Source organism: Pseudochaenichthys georgianus, chromosome 6 (assembly GCF_902827115.2).
Source record: "Pseudochaenichthys georgianus chromosome 6, fPseGeo1.2, whole genome shotgun sequence".
In the NCBI taxonomy this organism is placed as follows: Eukaryota; Metazoa; Chordata; class Actinopteri; order Perciformes; family Channichthyidae; genus Pseudochaenichthys; species Pseudochaenichthys georgianus.
In genome coordinates, this window is record NC_047508.1 from 25,580,850 (window position 1) to 25,608,508 (window position 27,659).

The following is a 27,659-nucleotide window of genomic DNA, read 5'->3' on the forward strand; positions in this document are numbered from 1 at the left end:
CACAATAACCCATCTGAAAGCAGCCAAGAACAGCAGAGCGCAGCACTAACATGAGACCACTCACTGCCCACTGCATACAGTCTGTGTACATTGATGGAGTTCCCCCCCCGTTTCAAAGCACATTTGTGTTTGAAGGAACGGCGAATTGGTTGTATTCATCGTGAGCCACGGCGTAAGCGTGCCCGATGCTATGAAGTCACTCCAGAATGGTCTCCAAGCAACTGTTGTCAGGGGCAACCTGCATTCTCTGCAGACAGCACAGCGAGCCTTGTAGAGAGAGAGAGCGAGAGAGGGAGAGACACACATAGAGAGTGACAGCGTGGTCGAGAGGTGACCGCGGTTAAATTACAGTTTGCGATGTCTTCATGGCGACACAATCTTTACATCCCTTATACAGTCATCTTCTACCTTCACGGGTCATTGCTCATATGATGGTTCATGAGAAGCTTAATGCACATGGAGCCCTGGCTTTGCATGTTTAGCGTACTGATGTTGTTTGCAGGCTACGACAGAAATCTGATCGTTTTCTATATTTCTGACACATGCCGTATACGGTATATACTGATATCCAAATATCCAGATCGTGGTCAGACACTCACTTTTGCATTTACCAGACATTAGCCAACCACATTCACACACTGCCCTCTACTGATGAACCTCCAACAGAACATGCAGGTTTTCCTCAGTTCAAATTAAATATGACAGAATGTCATTAAACCTGCATCACAGTGGATAACTAACAATAAGCATATTGTTCGCAAAATGGGATATTTTGCTAAAAAGACATGCATGGCAAAAGCAATAAGAGGACAAGATAATGGAAATACTGAGTTCAATCGGCTATTTCCATAATAATAGGATCTGGATTCCCATTACTGGAATATTAATACAGAAAAACAGATTTTTATTTATCACATTCATCTCGTTGCTGTCGTGTATCTTTGATCTGACTATAATTGAATCCTTGTCCAAGAGTCCGTAGCACTAACATGACCCATTAGCATGCCCTTCAGACGCTGATGATATGGACTGAAATTACTCTTCTGTTTCAGGATGTGATAAAGAAGCTGAATAAAAGACAAAGCTGATGGTAAATGTTATTAACTGGTTTGTACTGATAACATCGGGGTATGGAGAGGAATGTGAATTATCTCACAACCAGTACTGCTTGAATAAATGTCATTCTAGTTAGACCACAGCCAGCCCTTTGATATTTAAAGGGATTGAGCCTGTGTAAATGTACAGCAATCAAACATAAGAATAGATTACGTTTGTTGTATTGGAATTACCCTTCATACATAATCTAGAAGATGCTGCTCATATGAACAAATGCGATGTTTTGTTGTTAAGATGAAATTGGGGTTTATTATATTGCCGTTTAATAGCAACTGTTATATATAAAAGCAACGGAAGGGATTGTAGCAAAGGTTTGTCATTATAATGTGAGTTTTTTAGAACTTGAAACAACATAAATAAGGTTGAAAATATGTTATCAACCAAAGCCAAATGCAACTTATTGAAAGGGAAACAACATTTGTGAACTAATGAAGCCATACATGCAAACATGTGACTTACTGCTCCGCTGAAGGGATACAAAATCGTCATCGCTCCACACATATCTGATGTAAGCTTCCTCACATTTATACATGAAATCAACAGAAATGTTCAACCAGTTGTATACGTTGTCATTCACCTTTTGATGGTTGACTCGCAATCTTTAACTGTAATTACGCAATCCCCTAGTTATGCTGATGAAGTTAAATCCTAATAAAATCCATTTTAATAATTGGATAAGAAAAGTGGTTGGAAAAAAGCATAAATTCACATTTTCTTTTGCAGATGTTCTCTTCATTTGGTTTAAATATCCGGGAAGATTGGATGGAAACCTGGCTTATGAGAAGCAATTCCCAGCAGCAGCAGCAGCAGCAGTCCCCTAGAAGCTGGAGAAAGCAACCTTTTCATTCATGATGTTTAAAGGTTGCAGCTCTGGACCGGCTCGAAGATGATTTGATGAAAGCAGAAGGGTGATATGCTCTCTGTCATTAGCTCCTGCTTAGATGACCTTATGTGCAAGGAACTCCTGATGGCTGCTGCTCAGTGGTGAGAGCTATGAGACTGTGGCACATTGGGCAGCTGGAAATGGTGCCCTAAAAATGCTTGCATGTGTAATAGAAACATATTATACTCATTTACTTAAATAATATTATTGCGTGATTCTTATTTGCTAATATTTATCTATATTTACTACTTCTCACACTTCTTAGCTAAGCTTGGGAAAATTCCTTATTAAGAAGATTTGTTGCAATGTTGTTAGTCACACTCTTACACTGCACCAACAGTATGACCTTCAACTCAGGTGAACTGAGAACATCCTGATGTGTCCTCCCTACCTCCAAGAATGCTCCTTTCATTATCACCAAGCTCAACCCCTCCCTTTGTCCTCTCTCTGTGTTTGAATATGCAACCCAAACTCTATTCTTCGACTGTATGCTCTCTGTATGACTGACTGAACTTTCTTGCAAGAAATAAAATACGACAAAGACAGCTGAATGGTTTGATTCTCCATCCACATTTGATACATTTTTGTTGACTTCCTTATGCATGGATAAAAGATTAACAACAAGATCACAAAGGGGGAATAAATGCTCTAATTCATGGTGTAATGGGCTTTTACAGTGATTTAGATGATGTAATTAATACTTTTAATTAAATCTCATCTGAATAATTTGGACATAGCATCTGGTAAAAATGTGTGCATATGCTAAGATGAGAAATGGCTTTGAAGCAATATGTATATGGGCTGCTTGCTGGTGTGTGTCTGCAGGGTAATATATTATGCATTGCAGAGGGGATTAGTGTGGCTAAGGTTGTGTAAAGCTTAAAATCAGCAGCTCTGATATCAGTCAATCAGTTGTTGGCCTATTAGCAACCCAGCTGCATTAACAGTGACAACAAAAACACGACTTTATTTAATAGTGACAGCCCGGAAAATGCTTTTGTGTGTGCGTGGATTTGAGTGTGTGTGTTTGAACAGGCTCATGGGGAGATGCCATTTACAGTAACATGCTGAGAGAAGCATCCACTGTTGACCTTCCTGCTCCTGACTGCAGGGGTTCCTTGTTTTAACTAAGCTACTGTGCAGCGACCACCTGAAGAAACGCCATTCGAAAGGACACAACACATTACACTACCTGCAATTACCAAGATTCTATTAACCCTGCAAACATGCTGGAGTATCATGAAATGTACAAAGAAGGCATAATGTATTATTTCCCTATAGAGGTCTTCATTTTTAAATCAAAGGGCTTTAACTCCCTCTAGAGGCCGACAAGAGGAACAACAATACACAGATTTCTGCATGTGTCCTACTCTTTCATCATCCTCTTTACGACATCGCTCCATGGTGAATCATCTGTAAAATGTGTGGTGGTAATAACCCCACTACTTCTAAATCCTAACAGCTCTGCTTTCATGTTTTTAGTGGAACAACTTCCATAATGTAAACTGACAAATCCTCTCTAAATGTATGTACATCCAACTCCTGCACTCCTCATCATAAACACACACTCACCTGACTAGTGTTGCAATTTATGAATATATACACAGTATGCAGATGATTATGAAAGCAGATATCATGATAATCGCTAAATTGTTTGAGTACGTTTTAATGCAAACATATTCTCCTGTCTTCTGTATTTTTCCTCCAACAAATACAAATATTTGAACACTTCAAGTTGGAATATTAGAGACATTTGTAGAGTGATTTTAAAGACTTTGTTTTCAACCCATAAGTGATTTTGTGTAAACTGTGGCCATGTCTCGAATATGTGCATTAATGACCATGAGCAACTTTATGTCTGTACAATTATTTTAAGTAAATTGAGGGGTAATCATACTTATTAAATGATTTGCTTTTTTAAAGAGCTTTTCAAAAAGCCTTGTATTAGGGGAGCAGTTACTGGGACAACCAAGGTCACACTTTTGTCTCTGAGAGTGAGAAAGGAAAGAGAGGGTGCTGCACAGTCAGTCTCTGAGCTGGTTCATGCATCTAGCTTTAGGCTAATATCCTCTTTACATAAACTAAAGCAAATATATTTCCAAATATAATTCCGACGGGAGTGTAAACATTTATATCTGCTGCTGATAGGAAAAGACTCTGGTAAAGAAGGCCAATTTATTTTTTCTCTCAGTTTATTTAAAATTGGCATACAGTACCAGCCACCTCTTTAATTCTATATGGGCAAAAAACTAATATACTGCTACGTTTTTACCATGGTGTACTTATCTGCTATTTAGTTTTATTTGTTTAACTTATTGTGTTCTCTTATTATTAATAACGGGTGCATACTTAGCCATTTATTTATTTATGCAAATCTATTCTCCTCACTTTATCTGCACCATCTGCTATCTAATGTAAATGTCCACGTTGTGGGACAAATAAAGGAATCTAATTCTGATTTCACTGTGACCCTTGTAATCAAGCAGAAACAGATTAGACAATAGTTGTTGCTCCATGTTTAACCCCACATTAAGACACACTTCCCGTAAACCGTGCTGTTTCCTGTTGCGACAGGATGTTGGTGCTTGCTCCCCTCGTCTGGTTTCATTATGCACGTATTTTTAGTAAAGCTAAATTATAACATTAGGTACTGTAATTCTCCCCTCCAACAATTTGCTATGAGCCAAGAACTCCACAAACAGACCATCTCCTTGATTTACTGAACAAAGTGTAGCAAGATGGCATATAAGCATACGTTCAAAAACACTGCATCACAAAGTAGGGGTATTGTAATTGTTAAAATGCAATAGAATTTAAAAAGTATATTCATTTGTGAGGTGTAGAATTAAGCTATTATTTTGCACAACAGATTATGTATATTCATCCACTGTATGGGCTCTGGTCCTTCCTTTATTTCTTGCTTGAAGGTTTTTGTTTGTGATTCAAAACAACTGACACATTGGCTGACAAAAAAAAAGAGGAATCAGCTAAATATATGCAAATATTCATCTCATGGGACATGTACTTAGTGTGTGTTGTATTTTGGACATTTTGCATTGTGTTTGCCTTTACATTTTTTACAAGTATTTGTAAGAGACTCTCAGCTAATCCTGATGGGCTGTGTGACCCTGGTTCAAGAGAGGGTGAAGTGAAAGGTGAGAGATTAAAACCCTTAAAGCCCTTATTTCTCCTTTTCAACATGTTTTATTTGTATTTGTTTAGTGAAGCTTTATTATGGCGAATATGTGATTGCCTGGTCATATCTCCCAGGCTGTCTATCCTGTAATTGCTGCTAACAAGACAGCTTTTCATTATGACAAGGACTTGCTCTGTGTTAACTCCCTCCGTATGGAAGACAATCAGCCCCACTGGGACCTGTGTCAACCAGAGTGTGAAACGTCAGGAGCATGCACACTGTAGAGCAGACACAATTATACACATACATTTACACATGCATACACTTACAGCAAAAGACAGTATACACACACAGAGAGAAAGTGCACTTGGAAGCAAAATGAGATTGGTCTTTCTACTCTGACATCTGCTCTGTGGCAGAGACAGATGGCAAGCCAATCAGACCGCCTGGTGCCTCTGCTACTCCCTGCCTCCCATGCCACCCTGCCGCCCCTCACCTAAACCTGGCACACATGACAGGTGGCACCTTGCAAATGTGACACCGCCATCACCCTGGAAAATAATATATGTATTCATTAGATACAGAGCATGCAGCAGATAAGCAGAAAAACAAAAATGCAAATCCAAACAGCCACTTGCAAAAATGACCACTAATTAATTTTCTTAGAAATAAGACATTCCGTATGAAAAAAGCATCAAGAAAATAATGACGAATTGATGAAGGACCAGCCCTTGTTCACATCAGATCAAAGGCAAGAGATGATATCCACAAACAGACACAACAAATATTAAACAGAATACACTAACTGACCTCCTCTCAGGGTCGGCTCTAGAACAAATGAAATGGGGGGGAAATCATTTACCTAGGGGGGGCACACACTACCGTCAACAACCAACACACAAACACCAACGCAACTTCAATTTAAAAAAACATGCTGTAAAGTCTGTTGTCTTTCACACACATTGCAGGGGTGTAGTGCATGGTTGTGGCACGACCACCAAAACAGAAACATATGGACATAGGCCACCATATAAAAAGTGTGCAAATGTATTTAGTATCCCATCCATGTGAACATGTTTTAGGTGGGGGTGGACCTAACCTCCTCTAGGAGGGTCTGGGGGCATGCTCCCCCGGGAAGATTATTTTTAAAATATTGAAGTTAAATGCATCAAAGGTCATATAAAGGTAGCCTATTCCTCGCAAATACTTGTTTACATAAATGGTGACCAAACCGTTTGAGACCCACTGAGATAAGTTAAGTTAACCTACACTAAAGTTAACTATCTAGTAAATACTGAGAGAGTCCTTACCTCACTGAGCTGACGTTATAATACATTGATACAATGGGCACTTGTAAATGTCTATAACTATGTATCCTGTAAATATAATGTATAATGTCCTTTATTGTTTTATGTTTCATGTGGAATCTATATGCTGCAGGTCTCCCTTGAAAAAGAGATCTATGATCTCAATGGGACCAATCTGAATAAATAAAGGTTTGAAATGAAATGAAATGAAAATAAGATTCTCTCAGTCTGACAGGAGAGGACTCTCCTCCACCTTGGTGTAGAAACAGCCCTTTATATCCGTTAGCATAGCTAGCTAACCAGATGCTAACAACAACATTCCACGTTACCACTCGCGCACTCACAAAATACGCTCCTGCCACACACACAGAGAGCCGAGCTTGAATGAAACACAGAGACCCAGAAGTAGGCTACTTGTACTGTACTCAGTGGCGACTGGTCATTAGGGGCAGGTGGGCACAGCCCCACCTAGTGTCAGCAGAAAGTAATAAAAATAATGATTACAAAAAAATGCAAAAAATAAATTAAAAAATATATAAAATATATTTTAAGATCATGTTTGATCATCTGATTCGTCTGTACATTGCTGTTTTAGTCTGTGCTCTTCTAATTAGTGTCGACAGTGTGTGCAATATTGAGCTGTTTAGAGCCATGTGGGACAAAACCCGATCCTGCCCCTCCCTCTCCCTGTTTAAGTCAATGGTGACTGTAAAAACTACACTGCGCATGCTCAGAGTATTGTCCTATTTAATGTGTGTGGCAAAAAAATAATGACCATAGGGGGCATAGTGCTGCCATCCCCACCATACGTCATCTCACATAATTCAGAGCTGATTGGCTGTAAGTACGTGTGCCGCGAAAAGTGTGGTGTGTGAAGAGGAGACGAGAGAGCTGCAGTGACGCGACCTAAAATCCGGAAGTAAACTGCGCATCGACAAAAAAGCAATGATATTTCTCCATAGAATTTTAGAAAATAGCTCAAAATAAGATCTGTGGGAAACAAACCTGTTAGATAAATGCACGTTTTGTTCAGCCGGATAATATCCACATGTCTACCCTACTTTTATAATTTTCGAATGATAAATCTATTGATTAGATTAGATTTATGATAGACTTTTGAAACTACAAGAAGATAAGGAGGACTTTTACAAAAAAGTAATAGAGATTTTTGTCCAGAGGGATAGGCAAATGGACTTAATCTTCAAGTCAAGGTAAGACTGCAATTCTATTGAAAACGGGATCTTACTAAGAGAGAACAATTCAATATTTAAATGATAAAATTACATTTTTTGGGTATCCTTTTGTTGAACTGTCAGTTTAAAATTAATTGAAGCATCAGACAAAAAAAGCTTTTGAAAATAATATTATATTTTGATTTAGGTCAAAATATAATATTTGTAAACCTGAAGAGTCAGGTGCCTCACCAGCCATGAACCTCACTGCAGAAGCTTATATATAGACATCTAAGTTTTTTGTGCCCCACCACTTTTGTACATGTAAAAACGCCACTGACTGTACTGTATATTATATTATTTTCGATGGCTTTACTGTATAATCAGTGTAACAGATGAACAGATTGCCACTGGGCTTTCATCTAAACACACAGCCACGTAATGATAACAAAACAAATGTCGGGGGTCATTGGTCAAGCAACACACCAATCAGAGAGCAGCAGTGAGCACACCTCAGGCTGTGTTTCATATTTGTATTATTTATTTCTGATGTATTTCACACAAAAACCTTTAGTGGAAACGTTTTCACTTATATGATTAAAAAAAAAACGGCAAAGTGGCAAGGCTTGCCCACCCTGCGTTGGGGGGGCACAGTGACTCATTTGGGGGGGCATGGCCCTCGAATGACCCCCCATGACGCCGACCCTGCCTCCTCTGCTGGTAAATGCAGTGAACATACTATAGAGCAGGGCTATTCAATTAGTTTGGAATGGGGGCCGGTTGATGAAAATGATCCAAAGCAAGGGGCTGGGAAAAAGATGGGTTGAAATATGAGCAATCATATTTATAGCTTCAGATACAGTAAATACTACAACAGCATAGTAGAGTGCATATTGTCTTTAATTAAATAACAACATAGCCCCAAGGCCTTTATAGATCTAAATGGCAAGTTCAGAACTCAGTAGGCCTACATGTGAAGCTAATTTAACCATCAACATCATTTCATTTGATTTAGGTCAAATGATCTAATCATTCACGCAGAGATGCAATAAATGACAGGAGTTGACTCACTACAGTAGCTGGGTTCGAAACCCGAGCCCGCCGAAGTTTCCAGGCATTGTCTTCCCCTCTATCTCTCAATTTAACACCCTCTCTGGAATAAAGGCACTCAAGAAAATAACTTTTTAACATTATACTCAAAGGGCCAGTAAATATTACCCCGGATTTGGCCCGTGGGCCGCCAATTGAATAGCCCTGCTATAGAGGCTTGATTCAGATTCAGACATGATTGATTTGACTAAACTGAACATAGTGTGTTCTGTACCCACAATACTGAGAAGAAAACCCTCATTTATCTACTTTGAGAAGGTTTTTTACCAGCAGTTCGACCTTGTTAAGGTGACAGCCGCCATATAAATGTCATACTGTATGTGGGGGCTTTGCCGTGGGCAATATCCTGTCAGACAACTAAAGAAAGATGGGAATCTCCTGAAGCCACTGCTGGAACATTGCTATCTGTTTGTACCGGAAGCATTGATTGACTGATTTCACCATATAGAGGGTCAGGTGTGAGTATTTGGGTAGTGTGTAAATGTGTGTCGGCGAGAAGAAGAAGAAAGATGCGGCTATTTCTCGTGCTGCTGTTCGATCAATGAAATGGCCAGGATCGCACAGTGAATGCAAATACACTCCTCAGCCAACATTAGTGCACAAATTACACCGAACCAAATGTATAATGTATAATTAGGGAGTCTAGTTTCTTTTGAGCAGTTTCAGCACATGTCAATGCACCTGCAGAGGTACCCAGAGAAAAGATGGAGAGCCTTAAAAAACATCAGGATGAAGGCAAAGAAACAGCACAGGGAGTCACTGGCAGTCTTTGATGAGCATCTGCCAGAGTTCACATGCTGGGTCACGTCCCGGGCATTTATTCCTGTTATTAACCTCCTCCTCACATCCCCTTCACAAGATAAGCTCAGTTGATAAACTGGCTCACAGCCGGTCGGCCATTAGATGCACAAAGAACACTGTCACACTCCACTGAGAGCCTGCCGCACACATTAACATGCAGGAAGGGATGCACTGCGCACACACACTCTGCACACACTTCACATATTCACCTGAGACCTTCCTCTGGCTACACACACCAACACAGAAATGACCACAGTTGAGAAAACAGATACTCTGCTGCAGTCAATTAGAAATGAGGCGCCTTCACCTCTGCAGCTCATCAATAGTCTTTAAACAGGCTGCAGTGTAAACAACTCAGAAGATGTAATGGTATGCTGTGGACACACACACACACACACACACACACACACACACACACACACACACACACACACACACACACACACACACACACACACACACACACACACACACACACACACACGTGATGAGAGGTGAGAACTATTCCCTCTCATTTACTCTCTTTTTCTCTCATTTAAATTCCCAGCACTCTAGAAAACAGGGAAATTCTTAGTTACTCAAATAAATCCAAACAAAACCAAAGTCATGTTGTTACATCTGTAATGAACAAAGGTTACAGCCAAATCCAGAATTTCTAGATCATACCCCTTTGATCTTGGACAGGTCAATCAATACTGTGATCATGGACAACTTTCAAAGCTGCACACAAGAGAAGGTTGCTGTTCCGATCCTCTGTCAGAGGCCAGCAACCACCTACAGCTCTCTCTAGGCACGTCCCCCCCCATCCTGTCACTGAAGCATCTGTAAAGACTGTGATATAGGAGGTCACTTGCCCCAGTGGAGCTCCACTCCACAGATTCTCTGGGGACCCCCAGAATCGGAGGTTGCTCTCTACTGAGGGGGGGATGATCACCAGACGTCGTTTGTGTATTGAGATCTAAACGAAGGCCGGTAAGCCACCTCTGTATGCGACGTGCATGCAGAAGTCCAAGTGGCACTACGGAGTGAGCAGCGGTCATGAGACCCAAAGTCTGCATGATGATCAAAGCTGTCACCGTCGCCCCCTGACACAGCCTGCAGACTGCCCGCAGCAGGGATGCCTGTCTGCTTTCTGTCAGGGTGGCATGTAGTCTGCCTGCATCGAGCATCACCCCCAGATATTCTGCCTGCTGGTGAGGTATGGGGAAGCTTTTCTTCCAATTGACCACAACTCTTTTTCAACCCAACTTGGTTAGGTGTAGGATTAATTGGGTTGTGTGAAACATTGCCCATTCCCTGGACCTGGCCATGACTATGAGGTCACCAGATAAAAGAACACCCTCATATCATGGTCCCGTAGGGGTTGCAGCGCCGTAGCGTGCGTGGGGATAGGGAGTAGCCGAACGTCAGTCTGTTGTACTCGTAGGCTACCCCCTGGAAGGCAAAACGCAAATACTTTGTGTTTTGGAGCCATTTCGCCATGAAAGTAAGCGTTCTTCAGGTCGATGGTTGTGAACCAATCGCCTGGCTGCACCAGTCCCAGTAACTGTTTCATAGTTAACATATGGAACTTCTTGCATGCAATGTGCTGGTGCAGGCATTTGAAGATCCAGAATGGGCCTGAATTATCCTGTCTTCATGGGAACCAGGAAGTACAGGGAATAGTGCCCCTTCTCTCTGACTTGAGAGTGCACATGCCGAGAGGAAACCTATCTCCTCCTGGGATGACAGATTTGCCTCTCTCATGCCTCTGAACGGAGGAGGGATGCTGCAAAACTGGAGTGAATAACCCAGTCTCAGTGTCCTGTCCGTCCGCTCTGTTAATACACCACTGATTTTCCATTCCCCATAACATTGTGTTAGGGGATGTGCAATCAGCTGCGGAGCCGCAGCTATGAGGCTGTGGTACTCTCTAGTGGCCCACTCCACCGTCAAACCCTCCATAAAAGGAAGTTTGATCCATGGGGGGCTGACACAGAAAGGGCCGTTTTTCTATAATGCAGTTTCCACTCAGAGAACAAAACGGCCGATTTTTCACTGAGGTCCCTGAACACACCACGGCATGCACGGTGAGAGCGCATGCTCCGCCATAACGCTGCGCCGGCTCTTAGCTCCGGAATCCGCATCATTTCCAGCTCCAAAAAATTGTCGGTCCAGAGGCAAGAGCTTTGGAGCTAAGAGGTGACGTCGCTTACGTCTCTCTTACGTCGAGGCGTGCAGGAAACTAAACCCACCTCCCATGGGTCGACTGTTATGCCTGCCTACAAGCAGTAGTGCCTATAAACACACTTTATAAAGTCAGGCAACACTAACCAGGCTTCGTGTGATTCTGTTTATTTGTGCCTTACTTTGACCATCCGTTCACTGTTATCGATCATTGTGGAGAGAGGCAGACGTGTTGTTTTGTATTATTGCAGCTATCGGATGCAAGTAGTCAGTTTAGCTTCGGTTGCTATGCCAACATCACCCGTTTTATACCAGAGAAACTTTCATAACAGCGTTGTGATACCAAACAGTGTCAATTCAGACTGACACACATTCACTTAGGCTAAGGGGAACTGGGGATATGCATCAGCTGCTTGTGTGAGTCGGACAGTGAATACTTTAGAGCGGCCGCTGCAGTGTGAGCTAACCGGGAGCTAATGGGAGAATAAACTCCCGTGGAAGAGCAGCCAGCACTGCAGCGGTCGGTAAATGCTGCAGAAACATATTAATAAACAATGAACCACGGCACTCTGGAGAAAAGTATAAGGTTGGAGAAGTCGTTATTCAATTTATTCTGGCTTCGTGTGATTAAAAGCAACACGATCATCGACCCGACGCAGTTGTTGTTGTTGTTGTGAGCTGCCGTAATGGCTGCCGTTGGGGGGCAAATCAGCGATGTAAACGGTGACGTCATGACGCAGCAAGGGCAGCTCTGGGGTGCCAGTGGGCGGTGTGTACAGAGCGGGAGCTGAAAAGGGAAACCGGAGCTGAACCAGAAAAGCTCCCGCTCGGAGCTAGAAACTGAAAAGCGCTGGTGTGAAAGCCGCATCAGAGAGAAAGAGGCATTAAAGGGGAAAGGAAACACCAATTACAGTTATAATATTCCGGTAGTTTATTCATTTTACAATGGATATTGATCGTAATATTTATTGTATATTGTAGTGCCGAGATATATGGAGTCAGAGGCGGTGCATCGAAAGTGCAAAAGGGAACTTTAATGAGGAGCAGAAAAGGACATGTTGTCGGGTCGCAGCCCGGGTCGACAAGAGAGAGAGCCAAGAGGGCACACCTATTTATAGGTAACCCCTAACATGTCCGTGTGGGAACAATAACCGCAACTGTAGTTCCAAGTATGAATTATGTTCCAGTGGTTAAATAGGTGGTCACCACACAAGCCCCCCCAGAATTCAAACATGGCAAAAAAATATATCCCCACGTCCGTGGAGGGAACATCACAAGGGCCGAGGAGGGTGGGGCCGCAGGTGAGGACCGGGCCATGGAACGGGCCACGAAAGGGGGCCGCAGGAGAGGGCAGGGGCCCTAACGAGGGCGAGGGCACCCACACCGGGGGCGGGCCGTCGTAAGGGGGCCGCACTAGGTGTTGCGGAGAACCCAGCAGGAAAGAGGGCAACCCGGCCGCAGGCAGACGCACAACGGCGGCGGGCATGAAGTCCTCGGCAGGCGTCGAGGTATCCCCGGAAGAGAGGGCAACCCGGCCGCAGGCAGACGCACAACGGCGGCGGGCATGAAGTCCTCGGCAGGCGTCGAGGTATCCCCGGAAGAGAGGGCAACCCGGCCGCAGGCAGACGCACAACGGCGGCGGGCATGAAGTCCTCGGCAGGCGTCGAGGTATCCCCGGAAGAGAGGGCAACCCGGCCGCAGGCAGACGCACAACGGCGGCGGGCATGAAGTCCTCGGCAGGCGTCGAGGTATCCCCGGAAGAGAGGAGCAGTCCCCCCGGGAGGAAGGAGCACAACCCGGCCGCAGGCAGACGTGCCGCGGCGGCGGGCATGAAGTCCTCAGCAGGTGCTGAGGCATCACCGGGAAGCAGGAGAGGCCAGACAGGGTCCCGGAGCGCGCCACCCATGGGCCGATGGAGCATGGGCGACATCCGGAACTGTCGAGGCGAGAGGGGGTCCAGGAGTGCGCCACCCAGGCGTCGATGAACGTGAGTGGCGTCTGGATATCCCCGGAAGGCAGGAGAGGCCAAACAGGCTCCGGAGCGCGCCACCCACGGGCCGATGGCAGCATGGGCGACGTCCAAAACCGTTGAGGCGAGACAGGGTCCAGGAGTGCACCACCCAGGCGTCGATGATACCGTGAGTGGCGTCTGGAACCGCCGTCGAGGTGGTGAAAAAAATGAGAGTGTCCACATGAGGTCAACCGGCTGGTCGAACCTCCTCTCCGGCACCGGAAAAAAAATTGTTAACAGTCAGATGTCAACACGTCGTTAGTTGCTAGCCGTTAGCTGCCGCTGCTAGTTGTCGTTAGCTGTTAGCCGTTGTTAGCTGTTAGCTGTCGTTGTTAGCCGTCGGTAGCTGCTAGTTGTCGTTAGCTGTTAGCCGTTGTTAGCTGTTAGCTGTCGTTGTTAGCCGTCGGTAGCTGCTAGCCGTTAGCTGTAGTGGTTAGCTGTTAGCTGGTGTCGACGGCCGCTAGCCGGAAGCCGTTAGCTGGCTACCATGGGTAGCTGCTAGCCGTCGTTAGCCCCTCGTGGTTAGCCGCTAGTCGACGTCATTTCCCGTCATCCCCGGCATTTCGAGAAAGAAACATGAGTTCCTTTTGCCGTGTTCGGGTCCGTCCCGGAAACTTCTCGAGACTTGTCAGGGTCACCAGTGTAGTGCCGAGAGATATGGAGTCAGAGGCGGTGCATCGAAAGTGCAAAAGGGAACTTTAATGAGGAGCAGAAAAGGACATGTTGTCGGGTCGCAGCCCGGGTCGACAAGAGAGAGAGCCAAGAGGGCACACCTATTTATAGGTAACCCCTAACATGTCCGTGTGGGAACAATAACCGCAACGGTAGTTCCAAGTATGAATTATGTTCCAGTGGTTAAATAGGTGGTCACCACAATATGATATTACTCGCCAAAAGAAAATTAATTATCCGCCGGCCGGGTGGGGAATTCCGGGACCAGGCCGCCACCATTAGGGGAGTCCCACATGGTGACGTCACTGGATGGGTCTTCGCTATGGCAGCGATCGAGGAATTTTGCAATGAGATCGACGTTTTGAACGATGCATTTGACTATTCGTCGGGAGATGACATTGATGTGGAAGCATCTACAGTTACCAGGCATCCCATGGCCTATGCTCATGAAAAGATTCGGTCGAATAGAGTGGCATACGATCCGGAATAAAAAAAAAACAAAAAACACAATGCTAACAGTGAGCCTCTGAATTAGCCCCGAGCGAACAATGCTAACCTATTACTGCACCGAAAATCACTCCTAGCTCCCTTATTACTTATCCTAGCCGCACATCCAACACATCGTTTATGATCGCAAGGAGACACAGAATCTAACGGTGCCCACCTCAACACTGAAAGATACAAACTCGCGAGGTTATCAACAAAAACGTACATCAAAACAAGTGGCGCTAGGTACTAACATACGCTAGACTAACGGCTTACCTTCCTTATTGTCTGGTCTAAACTGGTCTTCAATGGCATTACAACGATAAAAACGATGATGTAGTTAATCCATAGGTTAATATCCAATGGGGCTGTGTCCCCTTTGAAATGTTCTGATAATCTATAAGCAATACAACTGCAATTCCGTTATCTGCTGTCCGCTCTGTGCTCCGTGCGCTCTGGGTCCTGCAATACCATCCATTGAACACCTAGTCCAGCAATACTAGCCTTTTTAGGGCTGTTTTCGACAGATGAGCGTGTGTATGCCAGTTTAATTAGTTGAGCTATAGAACACCCCCAATTCTCTATTGTACCTCATAATAATAGCTACCATTTAGTTTGGACGCGATTGCGTTAATTAATAAGGTCACACTGTGTCAGTAAATACATGTGTGAGCTAGTAATCTGGTAGTGCTGCAATATTTACCTCTCTCTCGGCAGCTGAAGCAACTCGTTTGGTGGCTCGAACTTCACGTTTGTTGACACTGTCATTGTCTTGCGCGGCCGACGTGCTGGGACGGTCGGTGTTCCCGACTGCATACGTTGAGAAATCGAATATTGTGGGAACAGATCCTGGCTTCAAATCCGATGTTTTGTATTGAACCAGGCATCCAGACTGGACTTTGAGCAGCTTCTCATCCTTTAGTGGCAGCCTATGGAAATGTACTTCTTCCTTCTTCGTATAAAATCCATTTGTGCAGCCTGGGGCAATACAATAAACTCCTGATGACGACCGTTTTCTTGTAATGTAAACTACTGGTGCATTGCACGCCATGTTGTTTGTTATTGAGCGTTGGCCCAGGAAGCCGTACCCACTCAGTGACGTCACTGGAAAAGTCCCGGAGCAATGGAAGCGCCCATGGTCATTAGGCACGTATTTCAAAAAGTAAATTCGCGTATCTCGATCGTTTACATTGGAAATAGACTAGATAAATACATTTCCTAATGGGAATATTGTCGCATGGAAAGCAGTTTGAAAAGTGTTTCCATTTCCCTTTAATCTGAGCTTCTTCTGTCCATGAACGCACCGCGGCCACTCTCACGGGGGCTGCGCCTCATAATGGGTGTCCAATTAACATCGTATGAAAACGGCCTTGCCGATCTCAACGAGACATTATGGGGAAAATGTGGAATTGTGGAGAGAGATGACTCTTACTCTGGGATGCATGCCATAGTCTTTACTAAATGCATTTTTCACACACACACACACACACACACACACACACACACACACACACACACACACACACACACACACACACACAAGTGTGCATGCAGCAGACCATGCCAGCAGATCACTCTAGTGCTAGGATTACAATACGTAAGCCACCGTTCATGCAACAGGGCCTCTTTTCGACTTCCTGTTGAAAGGAAACCTATCTCCTCCCAGGATGATAGATTTGACTCTCTCTTGACCCTGAATGGAGGAGGGACGCTGCAAAGCTTGAGTGAGTAACCCAGTCTCAGTGTCCTGCCCCTCTACTCTGTCAGTACACGGCTTTTGTGGGGCTTCCATTCCCCACAAAACTGTGTTCAGGGGACATGCCAGCAGCTGTGGAGCCAAAGCTAAGAAGCTGTAGTATTCTCTGGTGGCCTACTCCTCTGCCAACACTTTCCATAAGAAGGGAGTTTTGGCATGGGGGCTGACACAGAAAAGGGCCGATTTTCGACTGAGGTCCCTGAACGCACCCGCGGCACGCTCCCGTGGGGCTGCGGCTCTGTCCTAATGCCGTCTCTTTGAAACGGACATTATGGTGAAAAGTGGAAATGTGGAGAGAGATGACTCTTACTCTGGGATAAATGCAATCGTTTTCACTGAATGCGTTTCTCACACACACTCTCTTGAACCCGCACAGTGTTTTGACAGCACTTCGGTTTATTCCACTCACGTGCACGCGCCCACCTGCTGGCTCCTATACTGGAGTTTACAGAGGGGGCGGGGAGTGTGGGACAGTGTTACTTCCTCTGGGGATGAGCAAGAAGCAGCCACGCTCCGACTAATCCTCACCCACGTAACCAAGGAGATCGATCCAAAGAGCCCTTCCGTAAACACGGGGGCTCCCGGCCTGGGAGATCAACAACACGGTCCTTTTGGAAAGTGCCATGCGGCGTGATCCCTCACCGGGATATCACACGGCAGACAACGGCGGCGGCCACGATCAACCTACAAATAATCGCTCTGATCTGGTGAGGTGGGGGCATCTCCAGCAATGAGCGAGATGCCCAACACACCCGTGTTTATTTGCAGTCGCCTTGTCACGCGGTAGCGTGGCAGAGCTGTTTTCAGCTCCCTGCCCAGCCTGCTGCCCGCTGGGAGCAGCTGCGCTCCGCCGCCATGGTCATCACCTAGGGCGGTGGACCTCCATGGACCGGACCCGGAAGTGCCCGACAACGGCAAACGGAGCCATCCGCCCCGCTCGAATGGCGACGTGAATGGCACCGCCTCGGCCATATCCTGGTCCCCCAAACACTTTAAGCAGAGGTGGTGGAGACCGGCGCCCGCGATCAAACCAGGGCAGGTGCATGGCCGAGCTTCCAGTAATGGTGAGTCCATTTTTGCTTCTCATCTTCGTTCGTTTAACTCCTCGGTTGTTAGCTCGCCTGAACAGAAAAAGGATAGTGGGAGGCGGGTGTAGCCGCCTTTATATACTGTGGGCCTGCGCACGCATTCAGGTAGGCTTGCCCCGATTGGCCGGTGTCAGCATAGATATATATAAAGTAAACACTAGATGGCTCATGGGAGATTTTCCAGGGTAGCTGACCGGCCGCCATCTTGCCACAGTCAACAGTTACTCTGATTCGCGTTATGGTAGCTGTTGTAAGGTGAGTGATCTGCACAAAAATACTCTTAAGTTCTTAACTCTCTGAAATCTTGACTGATTTACAAACGGTTTGGTTTATTAGAAATATTATTAGCATGGCTATGATACAGGATGCTTGTGTGACGACCCCTCCACACCACGTGGGGTGCCGTCTGGTTGTGGGTGTGCTTTGTGGGTGTTCACAGGTTCATGGCTGATGAGTCGCACCGGTGGGAGGATACCTGCCTGATGAGCTGCACCTGGAGAAGAAAAGGATATAGGAGGAGCCCAGCCGTTACGTCGCTCTGTCTCCTCTGGGCACTTGTCCTGTGCCAGCGTCAGGGACCTGTTGCTGGTTCTTGTTGCTTGTTTGTTTGTTTGGTTGTTTGTTTGTTTGTTTTGAATAAATAAACATTATATCATACCCCTCGTCTCGCCTCCCCGCTTTATGTTGCAGCCCAGGAGCCGGGTTGTAACACTTGGACATGTTGAAATTGCAGCTTTTCTTTGTGTATGTGGTTGTATTTATTAGCTGGCTAATAACAAGAGGCTGTGAGTGAGACCTAGTATTACAAATTTGACCCAGCAACTTTACACTAGTGGGAGAGGCAGAACTGCTCTTTCTTTTCAACATAACTTAAGTTACACATGATTTCTTCCAAGTGGTTTGGCTTGTTAAAAACATCTTGCATTATGATACAGGAATTTGCTGGCTTTGTGTTTACAGAAGTACCTGACTATGCCGGACTTTTGTGCAGCCTACGGATGTTTAATGGCGAATCGCTATCACTGGGAGCATATATCGCCAACTACTATGTATTTATTAAATATTCATGTTCCATGAGACGCAGCACTATGTTCCCCACATATGTTTATGTTTGCTCAGTCTAATAAACCCATAACATGGTTGTGAAAGAATACCAAAGCTGAGGCTGGACGATGATTGATTGTTGGTGTGCCATGTGTCACCGTGTGTCATATTGGTTTTGTGTTATACTGTATATTATTGTGTGCAGCTGGTCCTTATCTCCAAGACACATTTAAAACAAATAACCTTGAACCTTGAAGCCCCATCTCTCCCCACCTGCTCCTGCTTCCTACACCACACCAAGTTGTTCTTCTTAATAATAATAATACATTTATTTTGGGGGGCCGCCTTTCATAACACCCAAGGACACCTTACAGGGGCATAGGGGCAATATAGGGAACAATTTAAACAGTGGATTTTGTGATATATCAGCCGGGGTGAGACAAGACAAACCACAAATGGACTACAGAAGGACACAAAATGACACATGGTACAGTTTATATTATTCTTGGTCTTTTTTCAATAACATATTTCAAAGGTTCTAGATTTGTTTACAAATCGAGAAACTAAATACAAAACTAGGATGATATGAAGATCTCATGTCAAAAATAATTGTGATAAATGAGACAGAACTGGCCTGTCTGTGAGCACATTTTATGTTGGTTTGGTTCTTCTAATAAAGGTGTGAATATCTAAATAATATACCAACATATGCTATTGTCATTAGTTGTGTCCCTTCAAGCTAAGGAATTGCTAAATTAACAACTCTTGGCTTACAGAGTGGTAACATGAGACCGATTTTTATATATAAAATATAAATGTATTTTACTTTTATAATTTATTTTAAATATTAACAATATAATAAAATAAATGGAAATATATACACCGGCAAATATTTAATATAAATACCTTGTGTGTGTGTGTATAGCTATTGCTTTATCTGATTAATGTTATTTTCATATGAAAATCCATGATTATAAGTATGCAGTATCATAACTACATCTTTGATGTTTATAAAAAACCAAACCAATTGAAAATTGAGCAAGCTATGGTTATTTAAATAGTAAACCATAATGTTATGAATGAGAGAACTCCCTGTAGCAAGATGGCGGCCAAGTGGCAACGTCGGTCTCCATTGGCCAGCAGCGCGGGTGAGTCATCTAGTGTTTATATTAGGGCTGTCAGTCGATTAAAATATGTAATCGCATGATTGTCCATAGTTAATCGCGATTAATCGCAAATTAATCGCACATTTGTATCTGTTCTAAATGTACCTTAGAGGAATATTTTTAATACATGAGTGGACAAATATGCTTTATGCTAATGTTTATTATCATTTGAACAATGACAAATATTCACAACAACCTCTGAACATTACAAATATTCGCCTCAATTCAACCTGGAACCTCTCTCATACAATACAAATGGGTGTGTGTGTGTGTGTGTGTGTGTGTGTGTGTGTGTGTGTGTGTGTGTGTGTGTGTGTGTGTGTGTGTGTGTGTGTGTGTGTGTGTGTGTGTGTGTGTGTGTGTGTGTGTGTGTGTGTGTGTGTGTGTGTGTGTGTGTGTGTGTGTGTGTGTGTGTGTGTGTTGGATCGTTGGAGCTATGTGCAACTCAAGGCATATGCTCGAACGGGAGCTGCCTGGACGCTGCAATCATGTTGCTGCAATCATGAGTGTGCTGACTTTTCGTACAATGTCCCACTGTCTGGCTTCCTGCATAAAGTCAAGTGCTCGGTGCAGTTGTGGCGAAATGTCGCTCCTCTGTTTTCATTTAAACAGCTCCTTATATCCGTTAGCGCAGCTAGCTAGCACCAGATGCTAACAACAACAACAATGCACGTAAGGTCTCTCTCTCGCTCGCTCGGGCCACACATACACACACCCTCCCGGTCCTCCCGATGGCCAGTCGGTGCCTGCCGGTGAGCGTGGAAGTGTGGTCTGCCACAAGCGGGCGGCAGGAGTGGGGCTGTCAGCAGATGGTATTTTAATCTCGATGCGCTCTGAAACTACGGGGCGGCCGAGAAAAAAAAAATACACATGCGTTAATCGCGTTAAAATAATTAGTGGCGTTATTTTTTTTAATTTATTAACGCGTTAACTTGACAGCCCTAGTTTATATATATCTATGCTGACCTATGATGCTGACCCATAGATATATATAAACACTAGATGACTCACCCGCGCTGCTGGCCAATGGAGACCGACGTTGCCACTTGGCCGCCATCTTGCCACAGGCAGTTCTCTCATTCATAACATTATGGTTTACTATTTAAATAACCATAGCTTGCTCAATTTTCAAACGGTTTGGTTTTTTATAAACATCAAAGATGTAGTTATGATACTGCATACTTATAATCATGGACTTTCATATGAAAATAATATTAATCAGATAAAGCAATAGCTATACACACACACAAGGTATTTATATTAAATATTTGCCGGTGTATATATTTCCATTTATTTTATTATATTGTTAATATTTAAAATAAATTATAAAATTAAAATACATTTATATTTTATATATAAAAATCGGTCTCATGTTACCACTCTGTAAGCCAAGAGTTGTTAATTTAGCAATGCCTTAGCTTTAAGAACAGAGACACAACTAATGACAATAGCATATGTTAGTATATTATTTAGATATTCACACCTTTATCAGAAGAACCAAACCAACACAATTATTTTTGACATGAGATCTTCATATCATCCTAGTTTTGTATTTAGTTTCTAGATTTGTAAACAAATCCAGAACCTTTGAAATATGTTATTGAAAAAAGACCAAGAATAATATAAACTGTACCATGTGTCCTTCTGTGTCCTCCTGTAGTCCATTTGTGGTTTGTCTTGTCTCACCCCAGCTGATATATCACAAATTCCACTGTTTAAATTGTTCCCTATATTGCCCCTATGCAATATAGGGAACAATTTAAACATAAACTATCCTATGTGTCCTTAGGTGTTATGAAAGGCAGCCCCCCAAAATAAATGTATTATTATTATTAAGAAGAACAACTTGGTGTGGTGTGGAGGGGATAGGATAGGAAGCAGGAGCAGGTGGGGAGAGATGGGACTTCAAGGTTATTTGTTTTAAATGTGTCTTGGAGATAAGGACCAGCTGCACACAATAAAATACAGTATAACACAAAACCAATAAGACACACGGTGACACATGGCACACCAACAATCAATCATCGTCCAGCCTCAGCTTTGGTATTCTTTCACAACCATGTTATGGGTTTATTAGACTGAGCAAACAAACATATGTGGTGATCCCACGGGTTCTTGTTTGCAGACAGTGGCGATTGGAGCATCCGTAGGCTGCACACAAGTCCGGCATAGTCAGGTACTTCTGTAAACACAAAGCCAGCAAATTCCTGTATCATAATGCAAGATGTTTTTAACAAGCCAAACCACTTGGAAGAAATAATGTGTAACTTAAGTTATGTTGAAAAGAAAGAGCAGTTCTGCCTCTCCCACTGGTGTAAAGTTGCTGGGTGAACTTTGTAATACTAGGTTTCACTCACAACCTCTTGTTATTAGCCAGCTAATAAATACAACCACATACACAAAGAAAATCTGCAATTTCAACGTCCAAGCATCCTGTATCATAGCCATGCTAATCATGTTTATAATAAACCAAACCGTTTGTAAATCAGTCAAGATTTCAGTGAGTTAAGAGTATTTGTGTGCAGATCACTCACCTTACAACAGCTACCATAATGCAAATCAGAGTAACTGTTAACTGTAGCAAGATGGCGGCCGGTCAGCTACGCTGGAAAATCTCCCATGAGCCATCTAGTGTTTATATATATCTATGGGTGTCAGTAGAGGCTTCTCAATACTCACATTTCCCCTCCTCGACTCCCCTCCTCGACTCCCCTCCTCGATACTTAGACCCGCCCACAGGAGATGCGAGCGGAGGACCGAGGAGGGGAACCGAGGAGAGAGGAGGGGAAGCAGCAGACGTTTAAAGAAATGAGAAGTCCTCTCCTCTGAGCGGTCATATTAAAGCGACGTCCGTTCATTATTACGTGGCAACAGCTGCATCATCTGTCGAGTGTTTTGTCATATTTTATAATCTCTGTTAGATCAGCTGAACATTGTTCCCCCACATATTTACTTTGAATTCATTGAGAGTGTGGTATAATGAGGCAATACCAGGCTACAGATGCAGACACACACACACAAATATATTTATATAAATATATGCAATTTAAAGTATGAGAGCACTCTCATAATAACGTAACACAATCAGAGACTGGATATATCCCCCCCTCTCTCTGGTCGCTGAAATGGGGAATTGAAATTACAGGCCAAAAGTTGTATTTGCAAGTATTGCACTGGCTTCCGGTAACTGCTAGAATCCACTTCAAGACACTGGTACTTGCGTACCATGCTGCGAATGGATCTGGCCCTTCCTACATCCAGGACATGGTTAAACCGTACACCCCAGCACGTGCACTACGCTCTGCATCAACCAAACGACTCGCTGCACCCTCACTGCGAGGGGGACCCAAGTTCCCATCAGCAAAAACACGTGGGTTTGCTATCCTGGCTCCAAAATGGTGGAATGAGCTCCCCATTGAAATCAGGACCGCAGAAAGCTTACACACCTTCCGGCGCAGACTGAAAACTCATCTCTTTCGACTCCACTTCGAGCGATAGAATGACTAACAAAGAACTGCTAACAGAGCACTTATATACTAATAAAGGACTGGCTTATCTATAGCCAGTTGAGCAGCACTTGAAACGATTGGCTCTTTGAAACCTGATGTTCTTATATGATTCTGTTTTCCTCAAGGTTGTGTCTTCCTGGTCGAATGTACTTATTGTAAGTCGCTTTGGATAAAAGCGTCAGCTAAATGCAATGTAATGTAATGTAATGTATTAAAAGTAAGCAGAGGACACCAAACCAACTGAGACCTGTCTGTCCGCCGCATCTGCGCACTGTACAACACACACCGACACATTGTACAACACGCACCTACACACTGTAACCTACCACACACACACCTACACACTGTACCACACACACCTACAGCTCCTAAAGCATAATCAGGCTACAGCCGTTGTGTATTTTATTATGTGAAGCACTAAATGGTTTTAGAAAAATATCGATTCTTTGTTTGTAGATATCTACTAAACTAAAGCAAATAAAGAGAGTAGGCCTGTTATACTGAGTGATATATATTTTACACACTGCTCTGCTTTCTGCAGGACCTCACAGCTGTTCTCACTGTAAACATCACGTTGCGATGAGAGCAGGTTCTAAAATAATATCCAGGGGTTGCATGCAGAGCTGTCATTGGCTGAGATAAGTCCGGCCGTGCGTCACGCCTCCACCGTTCCCGGAAATGCATCCGCGGAGGAGCCGTGGAGGAACCATCAGTGTATCCTCGGTTATAGCTCCTCCAGAGAGCCTCCCCGACGCTCGATCCTCGGTCCTCGGTGTGCATTTAGAGAAATGAGACGTCCTTCAAAATGGCGCGCTGAAATTCATTTCCGGGTCACTACCGGAGGACCGAGGAGTCGAGGAGTCGAGGAGGGGAAATTTGAGTATTGAGAAGCCTCTAGTGTGACTACCCGATCCGTCACCCTGCCCGATCGGTTCTGCGCATGTGCGAGAGGGTCCGCCATGTTGGACAACTCCGGACGGCAACACCAGATGGACACTTGACACAGCGGCTTTTAGCAAAGCTCAAAAAGAAAAACCGAGAGAGATGAGTTATTGTTATTACAACGTGACTTCACTATTATTTAACAACTCTTTTTATTGGGTTCTTTTATTTGGGGTTAAGTACATTGTCAGAATAAGTGAGAAGTAGATTTAACTTCTGTTAGACAGCTATCATACTGAATAAATATTTACTGTGAATGTATGCAAAAATGTATGGCATATGGCTGTCTAACAGAAGTTAAATTCATTCCTCACTTATTCTGACAATGTACACACACACACACACACACACACACACACACACACACACACACACACACACACACACACACACACACACACACACACACACACACACACACACACACGATGCTGGCAGTGGCTTTGACAGGTGATGACTATAAGAAAGAATGTGGGCCATACTCTAGTTGTGTCAAAGTGTTGTGTGTGAAGTGAAACATCACTCAAACCATGTTCATCCCTCTTTCTACTGGGATCATAGCTATGTCTCGCCTGCTTCTCCTACTGCTCTTAAGGCCAGACTCAATGAAGCTTTAGCAAGAGTGGAGAGTCTCGAGCGAGAGAGGAAGAATGCCATGGCTAGAGAAAAGAGGGCAGAGACCACAGTGAGGACTCTTTTGGGGGATTTGAGGGAAAAGAACCTCATTAATGAAGAACTCAAAGAGGCTTGATTTCTACTCAGGGAAGATGAAAGTAGCAATTTGAGATTCATGTACATCTTACTCTTACACTCTTTATTAAACTCCTTTGTTATTATATGAAGGGGACTTATTAATTTTTTCTCATACAATTTCAGATCTTCAAATAGACTTGAAGGCAAAGCAGGGCCATGAGTACTCCAAGGACCACAGAGAGCTTGCCCTCACACTCCATCTACATGGTCCAAAGGCATACAAATACCTCAGAGAGACTACAACAAAAAGGTAGTCTTAATGTTGTTCAATTTCATTTTTGGAAATTACGGTTGCAAGTACGTTAAATAGCTACTTCTCAATTTTTTTACAGGTGGCTGTGTTCGGTGGATGGCAAGCCTGGCCTGAACAAGATGATGCTGGATATGCTGGAGAGAAGATGCCAGGACGACCAGGCTAAATATGGATGTGTTTCACTCATGTTGGATGACATGGCCATCAGAAAACATGTGCAATATAATCCACATAACCAGTCAATGTCTGCTTTTGTAGACATGGGTGATGGAAACAATGAGACCGATGCTGCTACTGAGGCTCTTGTGTTCATGGTGGTTGGCCTACACGGACATTGGAAGGCTCCCATTGCATATTACCTGACGAAGTCTTTGTCACCTGAAACACAAAGGGTCCTAATCTAAATCTAAAATCTAATCTAATCTATCTAGGAAGAAGAAGGAAGAAAATAAGCTTGACCTCCTTCTTAAAATGTTTTTGTGTTGACTCTCAAATCTCCCGTTTTTATTTTGATGGTTTCCCAAAGACAAAGATATGAGAAAGAGGTTCTCAGTCATGCTTTGGAGGAGCCGCATGCACGGGGCATTCGGGTGTCATGAGCAACTTTGTGTAAATATGGTTTGGGCGGGGTGGTGTCATGTTCTTGTGTTTAACTTGAACATTTACATTTTTTATATAGATGTAGAAGTACATTTTCATTTTTTATGACATAGATATTCATTTTTACTGATATATAACTTCTGTCTATGTATAATGTATTATTGTTTCTTCATTTTTCAACTTATTAAAATAGCTGAGTATAGGCCTACACAATATGCTTCTCTATCATATATAGACCATTAGTGTTTTTTTATGTGTGTGTGTGTATATATTATATATCGTGTGTCTTTTGCAAAATACCTATCATACATAACATAGGCTATCAAATACCAGAATATTCTATTGCTGTTAACCCCCCCCCCCCCCGTGAAAATCAGTTTTGTATTCAGCGAGTTATGATTGATAAAATGCGCTGACACTTCATTGCGCCTGCCAGACAGATTACACTGAGTGGAGCGGGTGACCGGTCCAAGATGGCGGCCCCACGGCTCGTCAGCGCCAATAGGCAGCAGCGGTCGATGCGGCGTCTACTCTTTATATGTCTATGACCAGATGTGTTCGGGCTACCAGATATGTTCGGGTGTATTTCCGTCGCAACCGTCATCCGTCATATCCGTCTACTCACCTCCCTCTGCTCCCAGCGCTCTGCTGCCACACACCGGCCGTCTGCGGAACTGCAGCCGGAGGAACTCGGGACAGCTTGTTATGTGTGGGGTGCTATGGTGGGGTCCCATGTACTTGTGCACATAAATAATGTTTCTAATTATTTACAATTAAAAAATATATATATTCTGCGTTACTTTAGCCAACACTTTTATAAGGCCACTAGATTAGATAATTACGAAATGTGTAGATAGAATACATATCTTTCAGGTTGTTATTTTTTCATTATGTTTCATGTTTTATTTACCTTTTTAGTATTTTTATGCAAAGTCTCTAAAAACGGAGCAGTGGCTGCGATGCTAGCTTTGCGGCTAGCGGTTAGTTGTTGTTGTTTGAAGTTGTTGCTATGGAAACAACATGACGGAGAACAAATTAATATCTTCTACATATAATAACGAACAAAGTAAAGAATGAAGTGTAGGCTATGCCTGTTTGAAGTTGTTGCTATGGAAACAACATGACGGAGAAAAAGTATAATCTTCTACATATAATAACGGACAAAGTAAAGAATGAAGTGTCGGCAATGTTTAAATGTTCGGAATTTGACCATCATGGCCCTCTTGAGTTGCCGTAAAATATGACGGATGCGACGGAAATACACCCGAACACATCTGGTACCCCGAACACATCTGGTACCTACACCGGCTATGTTTACGTAAACTCAGTAGGTGAAAGCACGCACAGCATGATAGAGAGTAGTACCCATAGAGTAAAGTAGAGGGCGGAGCCTGTGTGAAATATAACAGCGCTCCTGTGTGGTGACAATGTTGCTCCATTTCTGCTCGATGTTAGCTAACATAACAACTCTAACAACTTTATCAGGCGTCCGCAGCCCCGCAGTGTCAGTATGAGTAGCCTATGCAAGATTGCAATGATGAACATGTGTTTTGGGGTTTGGGTTCGGCCTGTCCACACTACAGCGTCGACAGCTTCAATCTGCCCATTCACTTTGAATGGGGTGACGTCACGTTGCCTCGCTTTTTCGCCGAACTGAATTGTGGGTAGCATAGCGGTACATCTCCGCT